Here is a 20,813-nt window from a genome sequence, read left to right on the forward strand (position 1 = left end):
TAATGCAGGAACAGGTTAAATACTTTGAATCAGAAGACTAAGAAACGTTTAAAATCAGTCGCAGGGCAGACAAGGGATCGACTTAATGCATTCATAACAAAGGGGCTACAGTGGCAATCCTGCACAATATAATTTAAACAAAAACATCATGGTATTTATGAGCCCAAAGGCACAGATTCAGCACTTTATGGTACAACTTTATGCCTGTCTTTCCGGAAGTGTACTCTTCTGTAAGTTTGAAATCCAAGCATTGTACTGGCGAGGCTTACATTGCACAACTTTTCGTCTTTCCATCTATCACCAGACTTCACTGTTCAATACCTAGATCTCAGTTGAACATAACTACATGAGGGTATCATTTTTACTTATCTTTGTTTTTCTTGATTACTCTATCGCTCCATGTAAAATTATCTATTTGTCCATCTTTTTATGAACAGAGAATTCCCACCTGTCGAACAATCTGTATATATTTAAACTATGTTTGTATCCATTCATCTTTTTTTCCCTTTATTCTGTAACATAATTCATGCCATAATCATGAATTACTCAAATGAATGAATGTTGTATAACAATTGTGGTCTTGCCTCTTTACTCTTTTTAAGTCAATCAGCATTTTATTTTTTGGGTAAAAAAAAATATTTCATATTGTATTCATCTGCTTACAATGAGCACCATCACCCCAAATGTAGAAAGTGGTGTCTGTGTTGTTGTTCTTTTTTTTAAAAAAATGATTGCAATTGTTTAAATTAAACTTTTACAAATTAATACTGAACAAGTAAAACATATCAAAAGACAGTTCAAGTAAAATCATCAGGTAAAGTAAAGAATAGCAAGAAATATTTACACAACCACAATCACATTCTAGAACAAAGTTAAAACGAGGAAGCGCAGCCAATCAAATTCACAACTGCTTATCCAATATCAGTGTAAATATACGCTCCACATGTTAAAGAAGAAACAAGCCAAAGAGAAACAGCATCATCATGAAATTACTAAATAACAAGGTTACAAAATACATATAAGAGGAACCTTATAGACATCTCAGCCTAACTGATCCAAACAAGCTATTTCCACAGAGAGTAACGTACAAATGGAAAAATGTTAGGTTCAGAGAAACAATAACACCGGGGCTTACTCCCCATGGAAGCAGAAGGTCAGACAATGGGCTTCATCACGAGTTGGACAGTATCCCAGCACCGCAGGGGCTATTAGCATTACCGACAACCCCCCCGGCGCTATTAGCACCAGATCACGGGTTTGGCGGAATGGTAATTCCCCATTCCCGATTGGGCCCATTTGGGAATTCCCCATTCCCCATTGGGCCCAATGGGGAATTTTCGGGGATACTACCGTCGGCGGTAATAGCGCCAAAAATCAGCAGATTTGCTGCAGATTTACCCCCAGCTTTGAGCTGGGGGTAAATCCTGCCAAACTTGTGATTAGGCAGACCCTTAAATGTGGCGGTAATAGCGTTACCGCCGCATTTAAGGGTTACTGCCAAACTAGTGATGAGGCAGAATGTGTGGTTTTTCCTCAGATTTTCTACAGGTTAAGCCTTTTAATAAAACCTGATAAGGCAAGACCCTCATGGACATTCTGGATACACAGGCAACGTTTCCATAACATTTCCTCATTGAAGATTAATTGGTTTGGGTACAGATCAGGCAAGTATTTACACCTCAATATCATTCAAGATTCACACTCCAGGACTAAATGTCGTAGCGTCTCTGGCTTTCCACTGGCAGAACCTACAACCAACTTCATCCTTCATAATTAGTTTCCTCCTAAGCTGGATTTCCTTAGTAGGTAGGCGGTTCCACTGTAGCCTGAGTAGCAGCCCACGATAGTAGTGATTAGGGAATCGAAGCAGAATATAAGAGAGGTTTCCTCAGCGTTAATGTTCATGTGCCAAGTGGCCCATTGATACATATGAGTGGAAAGCATTAGTGGTCTGGACCCAATCATAATCGAGCAGGGCCCTTTTTGATTTCAAAGGGTTATCAACCAAGGTCTCCAAATTAGAGCCCATATAATGAAGGATGGATTCAGACCGTTCTCCAAGGTCAGGTAAATCCGCAGCTGAGTTCACATTCTCACACAACAGAGAGTATAAAGAGTCTGGTATTGGGATCATGATCTTTGCATTCATTGCACCCTGGCCCACATTGATGAAAGCTCCAATTCGTATCTCAATGCAGATAATGGAACTGAATGAGGTACACCGAGGATCCACCTCCACAGTCTACCCTCAATCTTATCCAATGTTTTCATCACTTTATCCGACGTCAATTCAAGGTCAGAGATTATTTTAGACACAATAATCCCTTCAAAGAACATGATTGCCCGTTTGAGGGAGAGCCTGCCAAACATACGATCCATTCTTATCAACTGCGATTCTAGCAGTTTGGCCTTATGCATCAAGGCCCCGGTACCCAATTTCGATCCCTTATGTGATTCAAAATTGAATCCCAGGTACCTTACGCTCTCAGAAAACCTCACAGGAGTTCCCTTAATATATCCTGCAGGTTGGATAGATTTCACCCTCCCTCTAGTAAAAGCCAAGAGATTAGTTTTGTTGGGATTGATGGTAAGCCCATTTTCTTTTGCATATCCCGCAAATCGATGTAATAGCCTCTGCAGACCGACCCTTGTTCGGTCGAAAATCAGAAAATCATCTGTGTATGCAAGCCATATGATTTTTGCCTGCCCAACTTTAGGGGCTATCAGCCCTTCATTAGCGAGAGTGACTGCCACATCAGACATATATTGGTTGAACAGCCAGGGGGCCAAGACACATCGCTGTCTGACCCATCGGTAGGTTCGAATCCTCTGAGAGACATCACCCTTTTGGCTCAATTGAACTTGGATCCCGCAGTTCTCGTATGCTCCCTTAATGAGCCTGAAAAGACCCCCGGCACTCCCCAAGTTGCCAATCTTGCCCACAGTTTACCACGGTCTATGCCGTCAAACACACCCGATAGGTCAATCGAGGCCATGTATGTACAACCCTTCCGTCTTCTCCACGCATCCCCCTGGACACATTTAAGCACCAGTCCGATGACATTTGTCGAGTGACCCTTCCGAAAGCCGGTCTGACATTGGTCTAACGGATGAGCCACCCTAGCCCACTCTTCTAAGTGCGAAAGTAGAAATGCCGAAAAGATCTTACAATCGGCATCTATGAGTGAAATTGCCGGTAGTTCGTTGGGTCTGACCTGCTACCACACTTGAAGATGGGTATCACATGGGCCCTGTTCCAGGATAAAGGCGTTACCCCTGTACGAATGATATCTTTAAATTCCAAGTACAGTAGATTCACCCAGATATTCCGATCTGCCTTGAAGGTGTTATTGGTTAAGCCATTAGGTCCTGGTGCTCTAGATTTTTTACATTTAGTTAGTAGGTCATGGATAGTACTTATATCTAAGAGAGGGTCCTACTTGATGTTATCTGTGATGCCAATTGCCACTGGTTGATCAATTGTTGGGGACCCAAACCTTCCCTCAAAGAACTCGACCCATTCCAACTCTGAGATAGTATTAAGTTGGGAGACTACATAATTGGGATCTTGGCCATTGACTAAGGACCAGAAGGCACTTACCTAGGCATTAATCAGTACCCCTCAACATCGACTCAGGATCCTGTTGTAAGTTGTTTTTTACTGATTTACAGAAGTTTTTATAATTCTGCCTGACTTTCCTACCCAGCTGAAGGCGAATGCCCCCATCAATGACTGATACCAGAGGCTAGGGTGCCAACAGGTCTATGTAACTTGAGTGTATTGAAGTTATCAATTTTCAATTCGTGGGTAGAAAGTTTCATAATGTCCCACACCTTCTGATTTAGGGTCCGGATATTTATGTCAGTCCATCTGAAAGCCTTTCCTGCCGCATTCGAAACCACATGCGGCTGGGCCCTGAATTGTCTAGTATTTAATACCAAGTCAAAAGTGGGCGTTAATATTGAGTGATCGCTCCAATCATTCTTTGTAACAGTAAACAACACACATCGATTCAGTAGATAAGAATCCAGAAGATGTAATCGAGGAGAGAGGAGCTATTCCCCCTGCGCCAAGTATGCCATGCACACTCCCTGGATTCAGTGCACTTTTTCCCCACTAGAGGGTGTAGGCCCAACGACCACAGTCCCACATACCAGATTTTACCCAGCTGTTGCTTCTCAAAAGTACAAACAGGTACCGACTGCCACCCACCTAAATCCCAGTGAGTATTCTGGAATCCACAATCCGGATTAAGATCTCCCACAACCAGAATTCTGACATTCAGATACCGCCCAGACCACTCTTCAATAGCATGGCACACATTATCAACAGAGATCTATCAATGAAATACCTTTGTGGCAATATATATTGAGTATCAACATCTTCACAGATCCACCCCGGGATATAAGATCCACCCCAAGTGCTCCAAAGGGTACATTTTCAAGGATTGACCCACTCAAACCCAAAGTATTTTCTACCGCAACAAGAATACCCCCTGATGGCCTCCCTCCATCACTCTCTTTTGCTAATTGGGTAAAGATTGTATAGCCATCTAAAATAGGACTCTAGGTCAGCCATGTCTCTTGTAAACAGATACAATTGGCCTCTCTTAGATTAGCAAACAAACTGGATTGAGATGTGAGCTCCCATGGGTATTCCAAGATTTTAAACAGAGAGGGACTGTTTTCCACTCAGTGCTCACACAGAATTTCTTATCACAGGACCAATTTCTGCCACAAGGTTGATATGATGGCAGCCTAGTCTTTGGGACATCTTCCCAGCCCCAGGTCCCACACCCTCACACTCATTCCCCACACGAAGGGACACAATTCCTGGCTTATCTCTGTCACGTTGGGAGCCCCCCTCCTACATCTGCACCTGCTTAATATTAAACCCTAGATTCAGAAGGCCTTCTCTTTGGGTAAGGATCAATTCCTTCACAATCAGAGAGTTCCCGTAAATGATACAGGTATCTGGGCAATCTCTCTCACGAACAGCCCCTCTCCCAATATCAGGTGAGCCTGGAATTTCAGAAAAAATCAGCAGAATGTTAGAACGATTCAGGTATACCGGATAATCAGGGCCCAACACACTCGTCATTTTGAGTAAGTGGAACCCCTGGCTAGAAGACCTATCATTTACCCTTGTGCCCAATGGATCCCTGAGCCCTACACTCCGCGGTATATCCGCTCATAGGTTCCACAGATTGCTTTGGGTTCCCCATGCTGATTAATTCTGCACATTGATCCCATCCCTTGGTACAAACGTAGTGGGCAAATGTAGACGTTGAAGTAGATCCTTAACTCCTGAGGCCACTCTAGGGTAGAGAGACATCGGGGGATATCTACCGGCTTATCCTGAAGCTGAGACTTCCCACTTCCACATCCCACACCAAAAGAAATCTGTCCCACATCAGTATTCATAGGAGGAAGGTGTTTCCCAAACTGCCCCTTCCCCATATCAACAGGGGCCTCCACTTGGGGTGGTAATCTCACAGAGCATCCCCAAGTAGGCTCCAGAACACAGGAGTTCTCCCTCCCCGGTCTTCCTCCAAAGGGAATTTGTCCCACACCATCATTTGCCACCATTTGCACCGAAATTGGCGCGCCCTCTCTTGTTCCCCTTGTTAATTCTACTGGCTTATCCAGTAGCCGACACTTCCCACTTCCACTTCCCACACCAAAAGAAATCTTTCCCACCCCGATGTTCATAGAAGTAAGGTATTTCCCATCCTTCCCCAGGGGCCTCCACTTGGTATTGAAGTCCGACTGAACCTCCCCACGTAGGCTCCGGTCCACAGGCTTTCCCCATCCCAGAACCGCCTCCAGAGGGATCCTGTCACACACTATCCATTAAAACCATTTGCACCAAAGTTGTCGCCCCCTCTCTTGGCCCCCAGATTGATTCAATCGGGCCTTCCCCAGTAATCCATGGGAGAGGAATCATTAGTCCTCCCCCTACAGAGGTTGGGAGCTGCGTCACTACCAACTCCCCATTGGAGACCGCATATGCACTCCTAAAGGCCGAGCCCAAGCATATAAATTGGCCCCCCACACCTTTGCCCACCTCAAGAGGTGATTGTTCAGCGGCACTCAATTCCCCCCGGGCTGAAATGGACTCTAGCTCATAGGGAGGGACCAGAAGATTCTGATCAGTGTGTGCCGTAGAGTCTACAGACGTAACTTTAGGGGGAACCACCAACCTCGATCTACCATGCTCGATAACTGGAGATAGCCTAGATATAAATAGGGATTTATGAGCAGCTTTGATGCTAAGGGTACGGGCCCTTCGGGCCACAGTTTTCCACTTTACCAATTTCATGTTCACAGTATTCAGTTTAATTGGAGGTAACTCCACCACAGGCTCCCCCATAGCCAGCTCAGCCCTCCCCGGGTCATAAGGACTGCTCCCAGGAGGGTCCTGTTCAGTTGTCAAATCAATTGTTACTGCATGCTCATTAGGACGTAGTCTGCTCCTGCCAGGGTCCCAATGGTACAGTTAAGCATGGAAATGGCCCTCAGGAGCATTAGTATCTGAGATTTCCCAGGATGTTGGGATTCTGATTTTGTCCCCCCACCTAATGCTCCCTTTGTTTCAGGCCAATAGATCCAAAGCGCATCTCAAAACCAATACCCCCCAACTTATTGTTCACCTCGCCATCATTGCATTCGTAGTTTTTAGTTCGGCCCAATTTTATCATACGAGACAAAGGAGCTCAAAACCATGTTAAGAGCAGATACGGTAGGGTGAGTCAATCGTGTTCTCTCATCAATCTCCATTAGTGTATGGTGTAGAGCCGGAGAGTCACTCTGAGCACCAAATACCCCTGAACTATCTAGTTGGAACTGGACATGGATTTCAGAACTGTGTCCCATATCTTGCCCATCGATTAAATTAATCAAGGCAGTAGGTGAATCCTGATGGGAGGCGTCACAGGTTTGTTGAACCACGCTTTCCGCGTGTTCACTAGTAGCCAGGTATTGATCAGCCTCTTGATCCACTGCTTGGTCTGCAATTCAATGATGCTGATGTCGGTCATGTCGTTTGGGCCACCAAAGTGAACCTGTGTAGTCATTCCAGAATGGTCTAGCATAGCCTTTCCTTTAAGTGCCGTAAAAGATTTCAATTCTGTACTTGTTGCTGCAGTCTTAATAAAGTAATGATATATTACTCGTTAGCCAGAGATAGGCTGGGACCCAATTGTTGCCCCTAGGTGTTTTAAGCTGTACCAAGGGCGTTTTAAGGCAGAACATACAGGAACCCTCTTATCAACTAGAGGCTTTGTTATTTGACGTACCAAAACAGAGGGGGGAGGGCCTGGATTGAATTGATCATACAGGTTTAGTGTCAATTCCGGCACTAGGTACGCTTGGCCGTGTTCCCCGACCACCTCACCCGGCCAAGGTCCTCCCCAGACAAGGAGCTGGGGGAGAATCTACATAGTGTTGTTGACAACTGAGGAAAACCCCCAATATTGGTACTCTGCACAATAGGACCCCCAGTCAATTCAAGCAAAGTCGTAATGGTGCTACTACCTACTTGGGGTTCTTGGTCCATCTGGCTCAGTAAGCCTGAACGCGTTAGGACTGTCAGTATTACCTCTGACAACAATTCAGGCAATGTCAGCCCCAATACAGGAGTCAAGGCAGTATTTGTAATGCTCCAATCCACCAAAGAGGATAGTAACCCAGCAGTCAGTATAGAAATGCCAAAGTTCGGGCCCTCAGTGCCAGATCAAAGGGCAAGAACCCAGCTGGGTAGCCCCGGAGTCTCTGAGTGTGCACCTAGGTGACAACTTTGTTTCGCCAAAAGAGATAATTTACAAACTACGCCAACTCCCAGGTCAAAGGAGAAGCCCCCAACGGCAGCCCCCACAGTCCATGGTCACGTGGCTATGATTACAAAGCCACCACTCCACTTCAATCCTCGGGCTTCACTCTTCAGGCTTTACAAAGTTTTCAAAATTCAACAATTGCACCCTTTAAATTAGGCAAATTGAACTTATTATTCTTTGCAAGGCACCTACAAATAGTATACATTTTGTAACCCTGCTTTCCAGTTCTCATTCAAAGGTAGTACCATTGCTGCAAAATAACACAGAACTGATTAGTCAAAAAGTTCCAGTGCTCACCTTGTACTTCATACAAGCGCTGTAGTAAAATCAGCAGAGTCACTGGCATGGCCGCGTCTCGCTGCCCACCGAACACCCAACATCCACTTCGCGCAGGAGTGTTGCGTTGCTAAGATTATAAGCACCTGGCGAAGTTTAAAGGACCAGCCGTGGGTTAATTCAGTTGTTTATTTCCATTCCACACCGCCGCGATGGAAGAAAAGAAGGAAGGTTTGTCAATTTCCTTCAGCAGCGCGGTCCTCGCATTCCTTGTGTAAACATCAGAGAGCACCAAACACTTTGCACATCCACTTCGTGCAGACGTTTCGCGTGGCTAACGAGATTATAAGTGTCGGGAACCAGATCCAATGTTGTATCCCCGGCGCCCGAAAGCGCCAGAGGTCTCCTTCAGGGAGAGACTTTCCCCCAGAGAATTTACCTGTCAGACCAGGGGATCAGGTGAAAAGGCCGGACAGCAACAGAGCTAAAGTGGAAAAAACACACAGGTCACATTATTATATGGGTACGCAGTTATGGTTCCTCACAACACACTCCCCAACGCTTACCTGAGCTTTAATATGGCAGGCTCTGTACCTAGGAATGCTGATCCAGCCTGGATTGGTGCTGTGGAGTGCCATGAAGAGTACAGATGTGATGTCCGTGTAGCAGAAGTGAAAACAGCAGGATGACCTGACCCGGGCGGCACGAGGACGCAATTAAAATAGCCAAGTCAATGTCAATTCGTAGAAGAAAACCAGTGATGGTGAGTCCAGCAATCAGTGAAAAGAGAAAAGGAAGTCCCAATGTCCACTTTAATCCATTGAGGTAAGATGGTCCATTGAGGTAAGGTGTTCCGTTGAGTGCAGTGGTGATTCCTGTTATCCTTTGGTGAGAGAGAGAACCTAGAGGGTTGTTGTGAGGGGAGAAGCTGCAGGGGGATGACAAGAAGGTGATTGGGCTGTGAAGCTAATGTGGTCCGGGAGCGGGAAACAGAAGTGAAGACAAGCGCAGGGACAACTATGTGCATGCACTGGAAGTTGCAGGGTGACACACGAACCCCCCATGGCTCGGCGACAAAGCAGAGGGGTAGGCAAACTCACTGAGGCAACAAAGTTCAGGGTCGGGTAGCGGAGCGTGGAGAACGGGAACAGCAGGTAATCAGATCGGAGTCAGTGCACCAGACATATGAGGAAGACCAAAGAATGTCCAGTAACGGTGCCAAAGGTCAGCAGTCCGGGGAGGCAACTCAGGAGTTTGAAGGGAGCCGGGCGCCTAAACAGTGGGACAAGAAAAAACAGATTCAGGAAGGTAACAGTCCAAAGGGTCAGAATGACGGTAGTACAAGGCAGAATCGATCGGAATACAGAGTAGAATTCCGCAACCTTGGTAGTACAAGGCAGAATCGATCGGAATACAGAGTAGAATTCAGCAACCTTGCCGGGTGAACGCGACGAATAAGGAGCGTTGCCCGGCAACGAAGGGGAAGATTTAAACTGTAAGCTTCCTGGTCGCGTAGGCGACGTGATGACGTGACGGAGCAGTTGGTATGCAATCGCTGGGGCTTCTGGGAGTTGTGGTACGTCAGCGCTGATGCTGAACACGGGAATATTGCCCGGGCAATCGCAAGCGTTCCCAGACGGAACAAAATGGTGCATGACTGGGTATCTTGCTGGGGCGATACCTGACGATAAGCTCACGCCTCCAAGCCACCTGGCAAAGTTTAAAGGACCAGCCCTGGGTTAATTTAGTTGTTTATTTCCATTCAGCACCCCCGCGATGGAAGAAAAGAAGAAAGGTTTGTCAATTTCCTTCAGCAGCGCGGTCCTCGCATTCCTTGTGTAAACATCAGACAACACCAAACACTTTGCACATCTACTTCGCGCCATATTAAATGCTTCTGTGAATCAGGCCCTAAACATTTTCCTTACAGAAGTGTTATAATCTTTATTATTGCCCTTGGAATGCTGAAAGAGTGCTTTAATTAAACCATTGGCGGGCTATAAAGCCAGCAGATGAGTTTGCCTATCCCTCAGATGGATTAGAATGCCACATGACAAGGCTATATGCAGCACGGGGGTAACCGCCACCAACTCCCTGTGAACGCCTAGGTGGATTTATGTACTAACAACCACTGTATATGTATATAGTGTATACCATCGTTACTCATTATGTGGCGCTTCAGATTTTCTGGACTACAACTCTCATGGTCCTTCAGCATTGATATTAAGAGCCACATGGTTTATTATAATAGCTGAATAGACCCCAAGGCTTGGGCCGTACCAGGAGTTATGGGTCCATAATCTTGTTAAACGCCCTTGATGCACTTTGGCCTTTAACTCCATCCTCAGACAATCAGACAATCACCTTTTGCACATGTGAGTACCCATAGCTTGCTAATTACTCGGCTGTCTCTCCACACTGCAGTGCTCACCTATAAGGAATTCACACCTGCTCCTCCTACTCACCTCTCACTATGCTTTCTCCAATCACGCGATAACTTCCTCCTTTCGTAGGCCTTTTATTAAACTCATATCCCAAAACTCCCACTTCTCCATCTCTCTTTCACCTACCTCCAACAAATAATGCTGACAAGCTAACCATGCCTCCCCTAACTCCTATCCACCTTGCCTCTCTTCCTCTGAGACCTTTGTACTCCTCCTTAGTACATCAACTGAAACATTGCACTCTGGAATGCTCAGTCTGTATGCAACAAAACATCCTTTATCACTGACTACTTTCACGCCAGCTCTCCTCCCTCAGACTTTCTTGCTATCACTGAAAGCTGGATTTCTCCATCCGACACAGCAGCTCTGGTGGCCCTACATGACTCCAAACTATCCTTTATTCACTCTCCTCGTCTGACTGGCAAAGGTGGAGGTATCGCCACCTACTGTCTTCCCGCCTGAATGCCTCACAAATCTCCAATGCAACGTCCTCTCCGGCCTCCATTGAATTCACCATTTCTGCTATTGCTGTGTCTCACTCCGTCCACATCATCTCCATCTATCGCCCTCTTGATCACACTGGACCGTTCTTTGACGATCTTGGGCAACTCCTTGATTCTCCAACCACTTCTCAGAAGTCTGAACCTCAGGTTTTTCTTAGAGACCACGCTCTCCACTCTATACATAATCTACCTACCAACACCAGGGCAACTCTTTGGATCTCTTATTAATCTCCACATCTCTTTCAGCCACTAACACTACTGTCACACCATCCCTATCTAGTCACTGCATTGTTTCCACCACCTTCTCCTTTCTACCCTCTGACCTCTTCTCACCACTTGCTGCACCTATTAGTAAAAGGAAATTTAAATCTTTTGCCATTCCTCCCTTCCCCTCTGACCTACAGTTCTCACTCTCCTCCCTCCCAACTGACGCCTCTTCCACCAAATACTGCCTTCTCCAAGTCCAGCCCCTAATATATGACTCATTCTCCTCTCACTTCCCACTGCTAACTTTCACCCCTAAGTCTCAGCATCTTCAACCATGGGTCACCACATTCATACACTCTCTCCGCACAGAAATGCATTGGCTGCTGCGCAAATGGAGGCGTACCCACTCGCAAGAGGACCTACAACTCCACCTCTCTACCCTGAACTCCCTCAAGTTCTCTCTTGATAAAGCAAAGAGGGAATTCTACCTCACCCTTTTTGACTCACTCCAACCATCCTTGCAGGCTAAAATGCATCCTAAACTCACTCCTCGCCCTTCCTAAACCTATGACTATCAACTCCACTCTCACAGCTAATGACCTAATTGAATACTTCACTGCAGAAATGTCGAAAATAGAGACTCTCTCCTGGCCCTTCTCACTCTCCCTCCTCCTACATTCTACACTCTGCCTTCTCTACCATCATCCTCTGCCTGTCTCCCACTTTAGTCACACGAATTCTGAATAAGTCCTACCTCTACTGATGAAGGCTAACCCCTCTTGTGCCCCATCACACCCTCTTTCGCCGCAGCTAGTCAAGCCTATTGACCCTTTACTTGCCTCTCGCCTTGCTGAACTCTTCAACCTGTCCTTCGACTCTGCTAGTTTTCCCTCTATTTTCAAGATGGCCACAGTCACCCCTCTCATAAAAAGAAAGATGCTGACCCAAACCTACCGGCTAACTTTCGCCCTGTGTCTCTCCTTCTGCAGTACTCTAAAGTGCTTGAATGGGTTGTTTTCAACGTCTTACTTATTTCATATACCTGCACAACCTTCGAGACCCCCCTACAAGCAGGTTTCTGCTCCTGTCACTCCACAGAAACTGCTCTCATGAATGTCACCAACTTCATCGCCTCTGCTAAGCACTCCAACGTATCCTCTATCTGACCTGTCTGCTGCCTCTGGCAATGTCGATCACTCTGATCTCCTTAGTACTCGCTATCTTCTTGAAATTCACGATTGAGCCCTTGCCTGGAATGAATTCTACCTGGCACCTTGCCAATTCTATGTGTGAGGGGTCAGAAATAAGAGACGGGCACAAAGTTGTAGTTTTCTCAAAGTTTGGCACATTTATTAAAGATAAAAAGGGGATGAGATAAACGCCTATCTGTCCCTATCCTAACAAGAATGTTCCTACCTAGCAAACTAAAACTAAACAAAAGATGGCCTTGTGTCCAAATGTATCTGATCCTCATAATATACGATATTTGTAATTTATAACACGCCTGTACACGTGTTTCTAGGCGCAACAAGACAAGGGAGGGAAGACAGAGGGAGGACAAGGCAAACAATCTTACTAGGGCTTGTCATTCAGATCGTGCAAGAGCGACAATGCAAGTACAAGGGGAAGGGAGAGGGGAGAAGTGCCAGGGAGAGGGAAGGGTCAAGTGCAATCAGGGCTACATTGCTCTGAGTATGTTCAGCCAGGGCAGTGTGGCTCTGGCAAGTGCAAGTAGGCAGGGTACCATAGAGGATACAGTTACAGCCCCTACGTGCGCTGTAGGCCCGGAGGCAGTGCTGGGGAGACTGATCATGGAGGAGCCTGATACCGAGTGAGACTCTGAGCCAAGCAACCAGTCGGCGCAGCAGACATGTAGGTCAGCAGGGAAGGGAGAGAGAAAGTAGAGGAGAAAAGGAAGGTCTTGAGTTGTTTCTGGAACTTCAGGTGATCCAGCTCAAGTTTGAGAGGGGAGGGAGGCCATTCCGGAAGGAGGCACCCCCACTCTCTGCCTGGAGAAGCTTCTGACCCTCAGAGAGTTGGAGGTAGCAGAGCAAAGGGCTCGAGAAGGAACGTATTTAGGAAGAGAGAGTTGGATTTAGTGTGGGCCCCGGCCACAGAAAGTCTTATGGATAATGCAGAGGGTCTTGAAATTAATCCTGGCAGCCACCGGAAGCCAGTGGAGAGATTTCAGGGCTGGAGAGATACGATCCCTGAGCTTGAGGCCAAGGATAAGTCTTTAAGTCTTGTTCTAAATTAGTTGCAGAAGGCGGAAAGTAGAGGAAGGATGATTGAGAAAGAGACTGTTGCAGTAGTCCAGCCTGGAGAGAACCAGGGCTCTGAAGACAGTGAGCATCTGGGGGAAAGTGAGAAAAGGAAGAATACATCTGAGGAAGTGCAGCTGGTAGTGGGCATTCTTGGCAAGGTCCGAAGATGTGAGGGGAGAAGGAGAGAGTGGAGTCAAAGAGGATACCAAGGTTTTTTGCCTCACAGGAAGGCCAAGGGAGAGGGCCCAGGGAGGGCAGCCAGAGTGAGGGAGGGAACGCGGGAGCAGGGGTCCCAATGAGAAGGATCTCTGTCTTACTGGCATTAAGGCAGAGATCGTTGGAGGTGCAACGATACAGGATCACGGATAGACAGTCATGAATGAGCGAGGGAGGAGGCTGAGGGGAGCCTGAATGAGAGCTGCGTGTCATCCGCGTAACACTGAAAGTTAGAGGAGTAGGTAGAGATCAGATGGGCCAAAGGCGCCAAGTAGACATTGAACAGCCAGGGTGAGAGGATATAGCCCTGAGGAACACCACATGTGAAGAGAGAGGTGGTGGAGAGAAAGGACCCAAGTTGGACCTGGGAGGGTCGGTCCAGGAGGAAGGAGGTCAGCCACTCCAGGGCCAAATCTGTGATACCCAGGTTCTCACGGAGTCGATTGATCGGAATGGCGTTATTAACCGTGTCCAAAGCAGGGCAAAGGTCAAGGAGGATGAGGACAGAAGGAAGGCTGGAGTCAAGATTAGAGAGCAGATCTTCATGGGTGTTCAGAAGAGCAGTTTCCGTGCCTCTGGCTACTCTGAAGCCATACTGATGGTCATAGAGACAACCAACAGATTCAGTGTGCTGAGTAAGCTGGGAGATGGCCAGCTTTTCCAGGAGTTTGCCCAGGAAAGGAATGATAGAGATCGGGCGATAGTTTGCCAGACAGGTGGGATCGGCAGAGGGCTTTTTAAGGAGGGGGTGCACAAGGAGTGCTTGAGGAGAGTGAGGAAGATCCAGTGGCGAAGGAGTGATTACATAAATCGTCCAAGGCTGGAGCGAGGGTCTCAATGTGGTCCTTGAGGACGAGCAGGGGAGCACCTGTTTGGACGACACTTTCATAGATCGGACTTGTCTAGAAACATCGTCAAGTATTGTCAGAGAGAAAGAGGAGAAAGGAGGAGGAGGGGTGGCCACAGGGGGGCTGAGAGAGGTAGAGGGTGAGGAAGAGGAGAGCGAGGACAGGATGTCCTGAGTTTTAGTGGTGAAGTGAGATGCCAGAGCCTTAAAGAGGGCCTGGGAGGGATCAGGAGAGACAGAGATTGCAGAAGGATTGGCAAGCTCCTTGCAGATTTTAAAGAGATCAGCCATGTTGTTAGAGGCTGCAGAGATGTGGGTTTGGATGTGAACTCTCTACTTGGACAGGACAGAGAGTCTGTATTGCCTTTGGAGCAGGCGGCAGGTCAGTTTGTCAGAGGATGAGCCCGAAGCCCTCCACTGCCTCTCACCCACCCTGCACTTGCGTTTCAGGGCAGCAAGGTCGGAGTCATACCAAGAGTCGCACTTAGAGGTAGGCTTCATACGAATTCTCATGACAGGGGCAAGGATGTCCAGAGTGTTGTAAATAAAAATATGTAGGTTAGAGAGGGCTGTGTCAGAGTGCGATTCAGTTCTAGGTGTAGGAGGAGCAAAGTAGAGGCAAAGGCGTCCACTAATACACGCTTTATGGGCCGAATGACCAAGAAGGTAGGTGGGAGTGCTGAGGTGGGCTTTGCCTGAGGGACAGATAGTTTCAGGTGAGAGGAAAGCAGAACGTGGCCAGTCCAAGAGACAGGAGCGGTGAGAGGGTTAGAGAGGAGGATGTCTGAGGAGATGAGACCACCCTGTGTGTCAGCCAGAGTGTGCCGGACCTGAGGGTAGAATGGAGAGGGAGAGAGTGTTGCAGAGGTTATGGAAGAGCCCAAAGGAGCGATTGGAAGCATCCAGGTGAATGTTGAGGTCTCTGAGAAGGAGAAGTTGAAAGGTAGAGGCAATGAGAGAAGAGGAGAGGTCAGCCCACTCTGAGAGAGAGTGCAACCTGGCCAGATGGCATGTAGATGATGGCCACAGTCAGAGAGAGGACAGGAGAGATAGAGAGCCTGCAGACCAGGCATTCAAAGAATGAGTAGGCCTGCGTAAGAATGACAGAAGCAGGCACCCAGCCCAGAAAACTCATGACAGAGCTGGCCGTGAACCATGTCTCGGTGAGAGTGAGGACATCCAGGTCAAGTTTCTTCAAGGAGGTGGCAGATGTCCGAGGCGTATTTGACAGCAGGGCAAGAGTTGAGAGTAGCAACGTGGAGCAGGTTGCCACATTTGAAAGACTTCCGGGGTAGGGTACAGGCTTGAGGTACAACCAGCGGAAGTGTTAGAGGGGCCCGAGAGTGGACAGAGGTGGTGGCAGGAGGTGGCATAGTAGCCAAAGAGACGGCAGAAGAAGGAGGAGGCAGAGGAGCCATAGAGGTGCTAGTAGGAGTAGCGGGTCAAGGAAGGAAGTTGATAAGATGCGGGAGACGCCTATCTAAAAGGAGGAGATTGGGCTGAGGGCCCTGGACCAATATGGCGCCATTCAGATACAAATTAATGATGGTCTTGGAGGAGTGGAAGGAGGCAAAGACAACCTCCCACCGAGTGCCACCATTAATGGGAGAGCAATAGATAGGAGAGAGAGCCAAGACCAAATGGGGGTCCATAGGTCGGTTTTATGTTCTTTCATCATCAGGCTCTATAATGCCTGCCTTTTAAAACATGGACAGAATTACGAAAATGTTCATTGTTATTTTGGGGGGGGGGGTTACTCCCCCCAAACTCCCCATCCCCAACCTATTTTGTATTATTCCCAACCCCCCAACCCCTTATCTGCCTGTTCCCCCCCCAAAAGAAATTCGATAAACGTATTCGTAATTTTGCACACGTTTAAAATGCAGGCATAGAAATGCCTGGCGATGAAAGAACGTTATACACCCATAGGTCAGGGGAGGGAACGACAAAGAGGATGTCCGTGAGAGTCTGTCTGTCTGGAGGAAGCGCTGATGTGGTTATCAGTGATAGGAAGGCCAGGGTTGGATACCAAGTTATCGCTCTTGAACTTTATCCTACCAGACCTAGTGAGAGGGATAGGATAGGAGATAGAGTAGCGGTTTGAGAAGATGGGAGCGATAGAGAGCACCATAGAGGGAGCAAGGAGGCAGGAAGGGAGTGAGAGGGAAGAAAGAAGCACAGTCCAAGCCAAGCACCACAGGAAGCAACAGAGGGTAGGGTTCAAACAGAAGGAGGCACACAGGGCAACAAGCAGCCAACCACAGGGGAACGCAGGAGCAGTGTGGATGGAAGACGGGGGGATGGGGAGTAGAGCACTGTAAATACACCCAGATTGGACTTTCCTAGAAAGAGAGAAAAAGGCCTTGTTTCAACACAAACAGCATACTAACATATATAACCACAGTGTGCAAAGTAAATGTATCTGGTTTCAATTCAACAAAACTGTGCAAACAGCCTCTACCTAGGAATGCCGGAAAGCCTTACCAAGAAACTCTAAAGGCTGCAAAATACAGCAGCCGGGATCCTATTAAGACTAAACAGAAGAGACCACATCACCCCAGCACTGAAAAGCCTAGACTGGTTAACCTGCAAAAATTCAAAGCACTCTGAATTGCCTACAAAGCCTTGCACAAACAAGGAGATGAATTCCTCCAAGATACGATTAGCCGGTATCGCTAAGGAAGGGAACTAAGATCCAGCAACGACCTACAAATAGAGGCAAAACACTACGAAAAAAGGAAATTCTGCAGAACAGCGTTCTCACGTCTAATTGCTAACATCTGGAACACCATACCCAAAGAAATTAGAACCACAGAAGACCATACCACCTTCAGGAAACTGCTCAAAACCTCGCTATTCAGCAGACAATGACAACCTCGAAGGAACACCAGCAACAACAACACCACAGACAAACAACTAGAGAGAAGACGAGATTGGCCAAAGAACCACAAACAAGAACCTGGCTAGAAACCGTAAACCGGCAACCAAACAGCCGCTCTAGAGGCTCCAACAAACCGTCCGATTTACTAACCCATCTTCCCCTTCCTGCTCCTCCGACACAACTGACGCCACTACACCAGACCTTGGACTAGCCACACTAAACATAAACAAACCAAGAATCAATACTATGTTCACACCCAGCATATCTCGATTCTGAAGCGCGCCTAGAATGAACCACCCACATAGTCCATAAAACCATCAACAATGCAATTAGACACCAAAAATACCAGATTATTTTACAGCTACGGCCACCCGTGACCCTGGATCCCTTATTTTATTTATTTATTTATTGTTTATTTAAACAGTGCTTATACACAGGTTGAGTGCTTCAAGGCGGGAAGGGAACAAGGGAATACAGTAATCATTCCTAGGCCTTGAGGGTTCAGAATGATCTATAAGAAAAACTAGCATACTCGGCTTGACGGCATTTCGCCTAGCGCAAGTGCATGAATTGTTACAATAGCGGCCAAGCTAGGGAGGGGGGACAACAAAAAGGGGGGGGCAGAACAGACAAACTAACTAGTCCTAGTACATTTTGGTCATGCATGCGTACAGATGGAAGTGCGAGGAAGGGGATTAGGGGGGGACACAAACAAGTCCAGTGCAAGATTAGTGCAAACAAGTGCTGGGAGGAGGGCTGTAGGGATACAGAGACAGTCCCACAGTGCAGGGGTTGCCAGGGAGGCAGTGCAGGGGAGAGTGGCAGGGCCAAGGACCGGGATAGGCGAGTGGCCCCGTTGCAGATTCAGTTCAGTTTCAGTAATATTAACAGGGGAAAGGGGGCGAGAAAGCGGAGGCAAAGAGGAAGGTTTTGAGGTGCTTCCGGAACCGGAGATGGTTCTCCTCAAGTTTCAGGGAGGCAGGAAGGCTGTTCCAGAGGGAGGCCCCTGCTGCGGAGAGAGATCTACCCCCTGTGTTTCTTAATGGTTTTTCGGTCAAAGACTTTCGACTGTATTGGGATTTTGCTAGACCCCTGTATTTTTATTTTAAAATATTGTTATTGGTATTTCCAATTACATTAGGAGAAATTGAATTGCAAGTAGCATTTGTGGGTAGAGGTAGAGGAGGGAGGAGGAAGAGGGGGGAGGGGGAAGGGAAGGAAGGGAGAAGGAAATACATAGGTAATAACATAACTTTAAACAAACAACGAAGGTCGTCACAGTCTCATGTCTGCTTCCAGAGTCAATCCGGCGATAGGGCGTAGCAAGTGTGTGGTTTGCCTCAGGGGGGTGTTGTTTTTTCTGGGTGGGGCAAATCGGGTTGTCTCAGGGTTTAGTTCCAGTTGTATTTCCATCTTTTGTGGGTGGATTGGCATTATTCACGGGGGTTTGTCGTCGGATGGATGGAACATGTCCCATGTCAGGGATTTCCAGGCTTGGTAGGTCATGACCGGGCCTTCCCCAGTCTTGGCTATTCCTTCTCCCCATAACCTAGTTTCCGCTTCTGACCAGTGTTCTAGTTCCTTGAGCCATTTGGCGTAGCGGGGGCCGACTGAAGATTTCCATGTTGTGGCAATTGCTCTTTTGGCCAGTATACAGGCCATGTCCATAAATTTGACAATGTGCCTGAACTTGCCTATCCGCAGATAGGACCCCAGCAAACATTCCATCGGTGTCCACTCATAGCAGGTCAGGCCAGCTTTCCTGCACGCTTGTTCGATTTTGGCCCAGAAATTCTGTATTTTTGAGCAACTCCAGAATAGGTGAGCCATTCCTGCATCCTCTGATTTGTACCGGGGCAAAGCGGGGCTCGGGGTCTACTGAATTTAGCGATTCTGCTGGGGGTCATGTATGTTCTATGGAGAATGATTAGTTGAATTAGTCTGAATCTCGCGTTTCTTGAAACTTCTCTGGGATACTGTAGGATTTTTCCCCATTCCTGTTCTATGATGCTTGTTCCCAAGTCTGTGTCCCATGAGCTCTTTAGGGCGTCGCTCTGGGGGAGAAGGTGTTATAAGAAGGGGGAATTGGATTCCTCATCCTGGGGATGGGGGGTAGGTGATTTCAGAAGGATATGTTGGGTAGGATTTGTGGAATTAATAGGGGGTATTATGGGAACAGTAGTGTTTTGTCCATGCTGACTGGGCGTTCGGAAAATAATAACCAGAGGAGCATGGAAAAGAATGACCGGGAGTAATTGGGTAGGACACAGGAAGACAGCGATTGTGGGAGAGATCATTTCTTGGTGCAACAGGGTTTGGAATCCTAGGGGATTGGGTGTGTGGGCAAAAAAAGATTCAATGGGAGGAAGGGAGGCAGATGTAGTGCAACCTAAAAAGGTATTAGGGATCTCGTCCTCCTCTCCTTGGTCCCAGGTATAATACTAGTCTCAACTGGGGTATTTCCCTGAGCACAACCCCAGGCTCTACCATCCAGGTAATCCTCTCTCGCTCGTCCGCCCCTAGAGTTGGTGTCTGAGAGCATCGCCCTTTCCAGGGCACCTGAATAAGGGATTCTTGAGGCCTGCTTGGGAGAATACCCTCAGGTTTCTCACAGGGAACAAATAGAACCAGCCAGGGTTCCTGGATTCATTGAATCAAATCAGAGAGAAAAATAGGTATGCAATAAAAGATTGTATGCTTGAATAATACACACTGGGCATGGTGCTCATTTATTTTTTCACAACATACACCCTAACATGAAACCACCTGAAACCATGAATCATGTATGCTCATTTGGACAGCGAAGATAAAATGGTAGTGACACCTGCACTTCACTATGATCCCAGGCATGTGCTCCACATTGAATTTTAGAATAAGAGGGGCAGAGAGAAGTAGCTGGGTCTCAGGGTAAGGATGGCTATGTGTCCAGTCCGCAATGCACAGATATCCTTAGAGAATTATATACATAGGATAGGATGGGAGCAACTCACCAAGTCATTTCTTTCTCACGCTCTATAAATACAATTGTACAAGTACCTTTAAATTGTGGAGTCTTGGGCTTTCCCCCCCCATTTTGTTGTTTTTTAGAGGGTGAATGCAAAACATGTGTATGATGGGGTACTCTGTGAGCTCTGTATGCCGTATCTGTCTGAGGTCCCCTTTCCCCCCTAATGTGACCAAGAGAGAATCTGCTTCCTCATATGGGTGTCAGAACACAGCAGCAGATTGCGGGGATTGACGCCTTTGAGCGGAGAGAACTCTGAGCTAAATCCTTGACGGCCGAGGACAAGATGGCCGGGGGGACCAACTCGAGACCCCTGTAGCGTGAGTCTGGAGGGCG

The 20,813-nt window shown here is 47.3% G+C and overlaps 1 protein-coding gene across 2 annotated transcripts in view; it reads right to left on the bottom strand.

The window, feature by feature from the left end:
- The window catches only part of CARD9 (caspase recruitment domain family member 9), a 496,386-nt gene that overhangs the window by 222,644 nt on the left and 252,929 nt on the right, over positions 1-20,813 (bottom strand). The gene's annotated exons all lie outside the window — the stretch shown is intronic.

The sequence above is a fragment of the Ambystoma mexicanum genome, chromosome 8 (genome assembly GCF_040938575.1).
Source record: "Ambystoma mexicanum isolate Mex_15411 chromosome 8, UKY_AmexF1_1, whole genome shotgun sequence".
Lineage (NCBI taxonomy): Eukaryota > Metazoa > Chordata > Amphibia > Caudata > Ambystomatidae > Ambystoma > Ambystoma mexicanum.